Here is a 12,089-nt window from a genome sequence, read left to right as displayed (position 1 = left end):
AGTATGCTGGTACCCCATATGTGGGGGTAAACCACTGTTTGTCAGGGCTCGGAATTGAGGGAGCACCATTTGACTTTTTGAATACGAGATTGGCTGGAATCAATGGTGGCGCCATGCTGCGTTTGGAGACCCCTGATGTGCCTAAACAGTGGTAACCCCTCAATTCTACCTCCAACACTAACCCCAACACACCCCTAACCCTAATCCCAACTGTAGCCATAACCCTAATCACAACCCTAACCCCAACACACCCCTAACCCTAATCCCAACTGTAGCCATAACCCTAATCACAACTCTAACCACAACCCTAATTCCAACCCTAAGGCTATGTGCCCACGTTGCGGATTCGTGTGAGATTTTTCAGCATCATTTTTGAAAAATCCGCGGGTAAAAGGCACTGCGTTTTACCTGCGGATTTTCCGCGGATTTCCAGTGTTTTTTGTGCGGATTTCACCTGCGGATTCCTATTGAGGAACAGGTGTAAAATGCTGCAGAATCCGCACAAAGAATTGACATGCTGCAGAAAATACAACGCAGCGTTTCCGCGCGGTATTTTCCGCACCATGGGCACAGCGGATTTGGTTTTCCATAGGTTTACATGGTACTGTAAACCTGATGGAACACTGCTGCGAATCCGCAGCGGCCAATCCGCTGCGGATCCGCAGCCAAATCCGCACCGTGTGCACATAGCCTAATTCTAAAGGTATGTGCACACGCTGCGGAAAACGCTGCGGATCCGCAGCAGCTTCCCATGAGTTTACAGTTCAATGTAAACCTATGGGAAACAAAAATCGCTGTACACACGCTGCGGAAAAACTGCACGGAAACGCAGCGGTTTACATTCTGCAGCATGTCACTTCTTTGTGCGGATTCCGCAGCGGTTTTACAACTGCTCCAATAGAAAATCGCAGTTGTAAAACCGCAGTGAAATGCGCAGAAAAAACACGGTAAATCCGCCATAAATCCGCAGCGGTTTAGCACTGCGGATTTATCAAATCCGCAGCGGAAAAATCCGCAGAGGACCAGAATACGCACATACCGAAACCCTAACCCTAACCCTAGCCCTAACCCTACCCCTAGCCCTATCCCTACCCCTATTCTAACATTAGTGGAAAAAAAAAATCTTTATTTTTTTTATTGTCCCTACCTATGGGGGTGACAAAGGGGGGGTGTCATTTATTATTTTTTTATTTTGATCACTGTGAGAGATTATATCTCAGTGATCAAAATGCACTTTGAACGAATCTGCCGGCCGGCAGATTCGGCGGGCGCACTGCGTATGCGCCCGCCATTTTGGAAGATGGCGGCGCCCAGGGAGAAGACGGACGGTCCCCGGCAGGATCGGTAAGTATGATGGGGCGGGGGGGGGAGCAAAAACTTTTCCACACCACTATATACGACTTTTTGATTACTTTTTATAGCAGTTTTTGAGGAGAGTTGCAGTGACTAAAATAACCTTTACATTTTGGATATATATATATATATATATATATATATATTTTTTTTTTTTTTTGTCTCTACAATATTTATGATATGGTTTATAAACAATTTTATATTTTCATAGCTAGTACTGACACATTGGTAAAAGTCCTGAGCATGCTTAATCTTTGTCCTTATTTTTAAATGGGAAAAAGGAGGGCTATTTTTTGTTGGTTTAAAAAAATACAAACAACTTCACAGGATTACAAATATGACAATCATGTGGGTCTTCCACAGGTTGCAATAGCAGCCCGTCACACACTGCGATTATGTCACGTGGTGGTGGTGGTGGTGGTGGTGTTGGTGTTGGGGGGGGGGGGGGGGGGTAGAGGGCGATGGGCTCCCAGAATAAGTGTCAGAGACGTGTTGTAAGAATTAGAATCATAGAATGTTAGAGTTGGAAGGGACCTTTAGGGTCAGTATCCAACCCCTGGCCCCATGCAGAATTCACTAAACCATCTCAGACAGATGTGTGTCATTTAGCAATTTTGAAATGTTTAGTTTTTATGTCCTTAAATCAGGGAGTTATGTTACACAAAATAGATAAATAACATTTTTCAAATTTCTGCTGTCATCAGCCCAATTTTGGAAACAATTTTTTTTGTTAGGAAGTTAGAAGGGTTAAAAGTTTACCAGTGATTTATCCTTTTACAACAAAATCATTTTTTTAGGGACCACATCACATTTGAAGTGACTTTGAGTGATCTATTGTATATGATTGAAAATACCCCAAACTGACACCATTCTAAAAACTGCACCCCTCAAGGTGCTAAAAACCAAGAAGTTGATTAACTCTGTGTACTCCACAGGAATTAATAGAATGCATAATGAAAAAATTAACATTTTACTTTTTATTCACAAAAATGATCTTTTAGCCCCCAATTTTTTATTTTCACAAGGGTAACAGGAGAAATGTACACCAAAAGTTGTGCAATTTCTCCAGAGTATGCGGATACCCCATATGTGGGGAAAAAACACTGTTTGGGTGCACGGCAGGGCTTGGAAGGGAAGGAGCAGTTTGACTTTTTGAACGCAAAATTGGCTGTAATTGAGAGCAGACGCCATGCCGCGTTTGAACAGTCCCGGATGTCCCTAAACAGTGGAAACCTCATTTGGGAAACTAGACCCCTCAAGGAACATATCTAGATGAGCGGTGAGCGCTTTGCACCCCAGGCGCTTCACAGAAGTTTATAATGTAGAGCCGTGAAAATAAATAAATCAATTTTCTGCCACAAAAATGATCTTTTAGCCACAATTTTTTTTATTTTCACATGGGTGACAGGAGAAAATGGACCCCAAAAGTTGTCGTGCAATTTTGCCTGAGTACACGGATTATCCATCTGTGGAGAAAAACTACTGTTTGGGCGCATGACGGAGCTTGGAAGGGAAGGAGTGATGTTTTGGAATGCAGACGTTGATGGAATGGTCTGTGGATATCTTGTTGCGTTTGCAGAGCCCCTGATGTGCCTAAACAGTGAAAATCCCCCACAAGTGAGCCTATTTTGGATGCTACAACCCTCAAAGAATTTATCTAGAGACAGTTTTATAGTAATAATGCTTTTGGTTTTACTGATGTATGAATTTATAATGTGGTGGTATCTGTAAGTTGTGCAGAGTACATCAGATTATAAAAGTGTGTTGTGTCAACAGGGTAAAAACAAATTTTATTGATGTGTGGTATGCTTAGAAGCAATCCTTAATGCAAAGGCTAGGTTTCACAATGGTAAATTTTATCTTTTCGAATTCCCCTCTTGGCGCATACTCTGCACCGTTTTTGTGATCTTAACATTTTTGCTGTTTGGGGAACCTCTCCTGGAAAATGTTGACCTGGGACAATACGGGCACTATCAGTTTAGGAAGTACTGGGACCCTCACCTTCCTGAGTGCCAAACATGAAGGCCTTGAGGACTGCCTCCTGAAACTGAAGGAAGGTCCATGTATTGCCTGCAGATCGAAACAGCACAAAGGCATTGTATATTGCTATCCGTACAATGTGCGTGGGCATACTTTAGCTTTTCACATGGCACTGTATGGTTTGAGCACCTGATCTGAGAGACCTATACCCCCCATGTACTTAAGAACAAAGATCTTAGAACAGAAAACATCTTGGGCACAGTTAATTAATCCCTAGTGGTGAAGGGGGCTAAATTAGCATAGGATACTCCCATAATTACAGATACAAACAGTCAAGAAAAATATTTCTTTAAAAGAAATACATGCTTTATTACTCTGGTGTTCTATATACTGCTTGTCTCCTTTGGTATATAATTGTGATACATGGATGGGTATTGTTATCTATAGGTGGAAGTAATTGCTGTATATTTGCACTGGCACTTTATAGGACTTGCTGTTGCTTTTGGTTCTCCTCCTCCACTTTATGTTTTCTCTTTTGAGATCATTCGCTTTACACCTGTGTTTATTAACTATCTACTTTGTCTATTGTCTTATTCATGTGATTGATGTTAGTTATTTTGCTGTAATATATTTAATAATATTTTTTGGTACATTTTATTTGGGATTCTTTTGCTCCTTTTTCTTGATTGTTTGTACCCCCCATGTACTTATTGTAATCCAAGATAAAATCTGGCTTTGGAACTTGTATTGTGGGACCTCGGACAGTGACAAGGAGCTGTTGTCACAGTGTATGGTGGTCAAGATAAGGACATCCCTCTTGTCCTTATACTTGACCCCCAGCATGTTATCGCTATATTGGGCTTGGCTTTCGCCCTTTCTCAGCAGAGGCTTCTCAGATTTGTTTGCACTGTGCCGCATGCAACTGCAACTGACAGAAAGGGTCTTTAAGGCTATGTGCAAACGTACAGGTTTTTTCGCACTAAAAACGCTATAAAAACTCATTAAAAACGCATACATTATGCATTCTATCATTTAGAATGCATTCTGCATGTTTTGTGCACATGGATGCGTTTTTTCCGCGAAAAAAACGCATCGTGGTAAAAAAATGTGCATGTTCATTATTTTTGCGGATTTTCTGCATTATTCCCGCAATGCTATGCATTTGGGAAAAAAACGCACCAAAAACGCACCAAAAACGCATGCGGATTACTAGCAGAAATGTCCGGTTTTTGGTCAGGAAAATTTCTGCAAGAAATCCTGATGTGTGCACATACCCTAAGAGCGGGATGCTGGTGTAAAAGTTATCAATGTAGAGGCGATAACCCTTAGGGTACCGTCTCACAGTGGCACTTTTGTCGCTACGACGGTACGATCTGTGACGTTCCAGCGATATCCATACGATATCGCTGTGTCTGACACGCAGCAGCGATCAGGGACCCTGCTGAGAATCGTACGTCGTAGCAGATCGTTTGGAACTTTTTTCGTCGCTGGATCTCCCGCTGTCATCGCTGGATCGGTGTGTGACACCGATCCAGCGATGCGTTCGCTTGTAACCAGGGTAAACATCGGGTTACTAAGCGCAGGGCCGCGCTTAGTAACCCGATGTTTATCCTGGTTACCATCGTAAATGTAAAAAAAAAAAAAAACACTACATACTTACATTCCGGTGTCCGTCCGTCAGGTCCCTTGCCGTCTGCTTCCCGCACTGGCTGACTGCCGGCCGTAAAGTGAAAGCAGAGCACAGCGTGCTGTGCTTTCACTTTACGGCCGGCAGTCAGTCAGTGCGGGAAGCAGACGGCAAGGGACAGACACCGGAATGTAAGTATGTAGTGTTTTTTTTTTTTTACGCTGGTAACCAGGATAAACATCGGGTTGCTAAGAGCGGCCCTGCGCTTAGTAACCCGATGTTTACCCTGGTTACCTGGGGACCTTGGCATCGTTGGTCGCTGGAGAGCTGTCTGTGTGACAGCTCTCCAGCGACCACACAACGACTTACCAACGATCACGGCCAGGTCGTATCGCTGGTCGTGATCGTTGGTAAATCGTATAGTGTAACGGTACCATTATCCAGCAGTTGGTGAATCAATTCCCATACAATCTTCCCACTCATCCCCCCCAGGACGGGGGGACATTCATGGGAGTCATTCTGTGAGTCCTTCCCTTCATAGATCCTAAATCTGTGAGTGTACCCCGAGGTACTCTCACACAGCTTGTACAGTTTTATTCCATACCTGGACCTCTTACTGGGCAGGTATTGACCGAATTCTAGCCTCCCTTTGAAATGAACCATAGAGTCATCTATACACATGTCCCTTTAGGGTGTGTAAGCCTCAGAACATTTTCTGATGAAGTGTTTAACTACTGGCTGAATTTTGCATAGACGATCAAAGTTAGGATCGTCTCAGGGAGGACACTGTATTTTCACTATAATGCAAAAAAAAAAAAAAATGGCTCGCTTTGTGTCCTTGTCATGACCATACGGGTTACCGGTGTGCTGTAAAGAATATCAGTACAACAAATCTCTGGTTTCCTAACTATTCCCAACTGCCAAAAAAAGTCATCATCTCTCCTAACGTTTACAGGGTCCATTTGGCATAGGATGATGTGACCCCCAGCAAGGCGCCATATACTTCTCTTTGCGGGAACACAGCTCCCGCAGAGCACTATATATGGCGCACATCAGGAAGGGGTTAAAACTAATTTAAAATTGAATATGCCCCATGTGCACCAGAAAGTTAAATCTATGCTTGCTCATATGCACACTATGAAAAAACGTAGATTTCTTTTAATACTTTGCCAATTTCTGGCACAAACTAAATTTGTGGGTCTGATGTTGGTCTCACCCCTACCAACGTTCCATAATTTACTTCATTGATTTTAAAAAGTAGCGAGAGAATCTGCATTAGAAAGCCAATGTAAGTCACGTTAAACATTTCCTCCCAAAGCTCTTTACGACAAACACAAGAGTGGATACAAAAAATAAGCACAGCTATTTCCTTTAGTGAACACCAAGGATTGGAGTGAAAAATTGGTGAAATCTGCACCGCCAGCGGATGAGTGATGAGGAGTCAGGAATCCGGGAATGCGGTTTACTAGTCAACGCATTTTGAAGTGTCACACGTCTTCATCAGAACAAACCACAGAGATCACGGTTTCAGAAGACATTTTCTTCTAGCGGTGGTACAGGAGAAAGTCAGCATTTTTCACGAAAGCTACGATTTGTATGCAGGACAATTCTCCATTGTGCGCCTCGAAGTCTTCCACCAGTAAAATCCGTAAAGATGAAAGATTAATGACATGGCCATTTCCTCACCTGACCTAAATTCTATTGAGAACTTGTGGGCCCTTTTCAAATGGGAGATTAACGATGAAGGAAAACCGTACATCTCTATGAACAGTGTCTTGGGGGACTGCGATTGCCCAATAGGTTGATCATCAACAGATTAAGAAACAGAATCTCCATGGAGGGAAAACTTATGACTGCTTTTCAAAAGATGAGTAGCTATATTTGTCACTTTTTTTTTATATATTTTTTTGAAATGTCAGAAATTTATTTTTTGAGTTTGGTTATTATTCTCACTTAAATGAAAATACATAAATAAATGAGATGAGAAAATAGTTTTTCATTGAGTTGCCTAATAATTCCGCACACATAGATATGCTCCTAAAAAAGACAAATCTTCACTTTTACTTTCTTAAAATATTCAGATTTCAGGTTTATTAACCTTTTAGATTGACCGCTATGCACACAGTATACTGTATATTGTCCTCTTTTTGGTTCTACTTGGCTTTTGTTCATAAAAAAGTGCAACAAAAAAAGCATATGTGATTCAAACATTAATGATCAAGTATATCATACAGTAAACTAATGTAATTATTTTCTACCTTCCCAATAACAGGTTGCAGTGAAGTCATTGTAACCACTGCCATTCCAAATCTGATCTTCAGGGTATGTGCACACGTCAGGATTTCTTGCAGAAATTTTCCTGACAAAAAACGGACATTTCTGCCAGAAATCCGCATGCGTTTTTTCATGCGCTTTTGGTGCGTTTTTTCCAAATGCATAGAATAACGGGAAAAACGTAGAAAATCCGCAAAATTAATGAACATGCTTTTTTTTTTACTGCGATGCGTCTTTTTCGCGGAAAAAAAGCGCATCATGTGCACAAAACATGCAGAATGCATTCTAAATGATAGGATGTATGCGTTTTTAATGAGTTTTTAATAGCGTTTTTATCGCGAAAAAACCTGAACGTGTGCACATACCTTTACTGTACCCAGTATTACAATCCGCATTAGCAGTGCGCATGACAGATTCAATTTCACAGCCAACCAGATCCTTTTTTCAATTCTTCAAGCTCTGATAAATACCTTACTTATTTTAACCAGACAATCCCTTTATCACCTATTCACAGTGGAAGTGATAACTAATTTGGGAGTGGGAAAACAATCGTTACAAGTGGGCACGTGTATCCCTAAGAAGACTGGAGCGGCAGTGAGCATGCTCGACCTCTGCTCCATTCATTCCCTAGGAAGCTGAAGAGCAGCGGTCAGCGTCCAACCTGCCATGCCATTTTGTAACGGGACTCAAAGTTACCCATCGGGGAACTTGATCAGCAAATTGAGGACACTCACTTATCGACAAGTTACCACTGTAAATATATTTCCCATTCCCCCACTCACCGGCCACCTTCATCCTTTTCCAGTGTCGCTCGTTTTGGTCTCCGGTGAAAAGTGACCTGCCGGCAGCTCCAGTGTTTCATGGAGTGCACTGGAGGTCAATTTTCAGTACATCTCGTTTTGGCTCTCATAGACTTGCATTGAGCTCTTGTGACGTAACTTCTGGACAGTTAGATGTTAAGGGCACAAGATGGAGAAGTGTAACTGGAGTGGCATTGGTAAAAAGCTGAAATCGCTGGAAGTTGAGTATAAGAACGGGGGGCAGGGGACTTAAACTTAAAGCAGCACTCCAGCACTAAAAAAATCCAAAACTCTGGAGTGGTGCTTTAGGCCATGTTCACACCATCCTTTTTTTCATGCGGAATCGCCGCGATTTTCCCGCTGCGGGTCCGCAGCTGTTTTCCATGCAGGGTACATTACAATGTACCCTATGGAAAACAGGAACTGCTGTGCCCACATTGCGGAAAATCGCGAAAAAAGCCGCACTGAATAGCCGCGGTAAAAAAGAAGTACCATGTCACTTCTTTTTGCGGAACTGCAGCGGTTCTGCACCCATAGACCTCCATTGTGAGGTCAAACCCGCAGTAAAACCCGCAGATGAAAAAAATATCTGCGGGATTTCTGCGGTTTGTGGTGCAGAAACGCTGCAGTGTGGCTGCCCCCCCGTACCCCAATCCCACCCCCCCATGCTCCGGTGCCACCCCCCCGTGCTCCGACGCCCCCCCCGCGCTCCGACGCCCCCCCGTGCCCTCATCTCCCCCCCTTATACTTACCCGGCCTCCCGGTGTCCGTCCGGCCGTCTTCTCCCTGGGCGCCGCCATCTTGCGGCCGGCAGATTCGTTCCAAAGTGCATTTTGATCACTGAGATATAACCTCTCTCAGTGATCAAAATAAAAAAAATAGTAAATGACCCCCCCCCCCCCTTTGTCACCCCCATAGGTAAGGACAATAAAAAAAATTAAGAATTTTTTTTTTTCCCACTAAGGTTAGAATAGGGGTAGGGTTAGGGGTAGGGTTAGGGTATTTTCAGCCATTTTAACCCTAAAAAACTTCCTAGAAAACACACAGACTCTGCATAGAAAACTGCATAAAAAACGCATCAAAAAACGCATCAAAAAACGCACCAAAAAAAGGACCTGCGTTTTCTGCCAAGAGCCGCGGTTTTTAGTCCTGAAAAAAAAGGAGGGAAATCAGGAACGTGTGAACATAGCCTTACAATCTATCGCCAAATAGATAAGTTAAAAAAACACAAAACAAAAAACTGCAACCATTCAGTAACTTTATTGCTCACCTTTCATACAACCAGCATTCTTTGAATAGGCTTCTTTCACAGCATCACAATGCCTTCGGTATAAAGAAAATCCAGCAAAAAGCATTATGTGGCTCTTGGTCAAGGCTTATTAAACATTACAAACCCACACAGGCTTGGTTTCTTGCAGCATTCATAGAGAAAATGCCTGGGCATAAACTTTATGCCCAAGTCGTAGTGCATTTGTTTAAGGAAAAAATAAATAAAATGAAGAGCTACCCTGCACCACCCTCAAAAAAAAAAAAAAAAATCCAAACACTCAGGAGAACTAGGTGGGCTTATATTTGATAACTGCACTTATATACCATGCTTAAACCGCATAGTCCCCTATGGCTAAACACAATGTGTTTTAGGGCTGTTCTGGACTGCCTTGCTGCCTGTAGTAGAGCTCATGTAATGGAGTTTAACCCATCAGAAAAGAAACCTGGACTCAATGTAAAAGCAGTAGGAGATATTAAACGCTTAATATCTTTAAAAAAATCAGAAGTTATCCTCCTCATTCATAGGATAGGGGATAATGTGCTGATCGCTGGGGTCCTGAGGAGGCTCTGTAGAGCCCCATCTTGATTGAAGTGGAAGTGTGCATTGCTTGACCTCCACTCCACTCTGTCTACGAGACACCCGGAGAAAGCCAAGTACAACGCTTGGTTATATCTAAAATTAGCAGATGTTGACAATATCACCCTTTACTCTATTCAAGACTGGGCAGTACATTCTCAGGGATCCCGAGATCAGGACTCTGGGTCCCAGGGAAATAGGGTCCTTATCCCGGTCTTGAATGAAGTGCAGCTTGAGCATGTGCACCTCTCATCCATTTAGACAGGGTTGCAGAACTCCATTCTCACGGTCCAAGATCCCCGATCTCAGTATAACTGAAGGTCCCAGGGGTCAGACCCCTAAGTTATCAGCAAGTTATCCTCTATCCTATGATTAGGGAATAGGATAAATTGTACCATAGGAAAGAACCTTATAAATTCTCAATATTCTGTCCAGAATACATCAGTTCAGAGCAGCCCTTTGCTAGCTGCAGCAGCACAACTGCCATTGTATTGCTAGATTCAGGTCTGAGTCCATGGTCAAGTGTAACTTAACAGTTTGACTATATATATATATGTATATATATATATATATATATATATATATATATATATATATATATATATATATGTTTTGTAATGTCAAACATTTGTTATTTTTTTGACCATTTGATTTTTACAGTTGAAATACATGCCCTTCGCATGGTGCAAGCAGCAGTGACATCACTATGGTGATCACCCCATGTGACCCACGGCTATGGGCATGCGTGCCGATAGCCGCGGGTCACATGGGGTGATCACCATAGTCACGATCGGGAATAGGGGGATGCAATCTGTATGTACACTAGAAATGTATTTTTTTAGGGTCTTAAAACATGATGGAACTTTGCAGAAAATGTGTTGATGTTTAAGTCACAATGTTAAAGTTGAGTATAGTCAGAAGAAACAAATATCTTTGTCAGGATAAAGTCAATATGAAGGATTAAAAAAAAACACATTTCAAGTTACAGAGAAAAGACACTTCTGCTGCAGATATTTCTACACTGAATTATATGTTCTCATGGGTCGGTCCTGCCGCAGATTTCCGGACCAATAATCCACTGCACGTTAGGCCACGTGCACATGTTCAGTATTTGACATCAGTATTTGCAAGCCAAAATCAGGAGAGGAACAGTGGAAAGTAGAATAAAAACACATCACCACTTCTGTATTTTTCACCAACTCCTGGGGTTTGGCTTACAAATACTGGCCAAATTTTGAGAAATGTCATCTACACAATGCAGAGAATCATAGCATATAATGATCGTCATTGCTGATCCGATATCCCAATAGGTCAATTGTCACTTTTTGCAATGCATTTCAATCAATCCAAAGCATTTCCACAATGGAATCCACAGCAAAATCTTCCTCATTCGCTGCAGATTTTCCATTTTCTGCACAAATTAGTCCCTTAAACACCCCCATACAGTACATATAGCTGTTCATACAAAAAATAAACTAACACCCCCCTTTCCTTTGCAAACCCTCATACACAGGATCGCTTGGCTCGGCTGAGAATTCATGTGTTCCCTATGAGAGTGCCACTGTCAAACTCCTCCTACTTCCCAGAAACCAAGGGTCGGCTATGGGAAATCCAACTTGACGGATCCTTCTCTCCCCCAACATCAGGTGTCAGAGGACAGATGAGAGGTCCCCAATCCACATTAGGCTGTTGGCTGAGCCCGCTGATATCTGCGAGTTCGGCAACTTTATTTTTATTGTAATGTTTATGTGGTCATTAATAAGACCACATTAATATAGTCCACGTTAGGCTTAGCTAATTATCAGGTGTCCAGCCGTCTGGCCCCCAGTAGTTGTGTTTGGCTGCTTACGTGTTCTGCAGCATCTGTTATGGGGAAGTGTAGTTTGACAATCACCCTTTAAATGAATGGTCGGCCGGCTTCATAATCAGAGTGCAGACTGATGTATGGACTGGCCATGGGCCTCTTAACCCAAAGCTCTCTAAGCCCAATAGGCATATATGAAGCTGTCGAGTTGGGGGACAGAAGACTTGCGGACAGTCTGTACATCACTGTCCGTGCATGTTGGACATGTGAGGCCGGTCTAATATACGGGGCAGGATAAATATGTTATAATAGGGCCTTATAGACAAACCTTTCCAGTAACACCTATTTAAAGCCCTGAGTCGCCCAAGGTACTACTCGAGGAATGAAAAAAAGTGTCAGCTTACA

Source organism: Ranitomeya imitator, chromosome 5, assembly GCF_032444005.1.
Source record: "Ranitomeya imitator isolate aRanImi1 chromosome 5, aRanImi1.pri, whole genome shotgun sequence".
NCBI lineage: Eukaryota > Metazoa > Chordata > Amphibia > Anura > Dendrobatidae > Ranitomeya > Ranitomeya imitator.
This window is presented reverse-complemented; position numbering follows the sequence as displayed.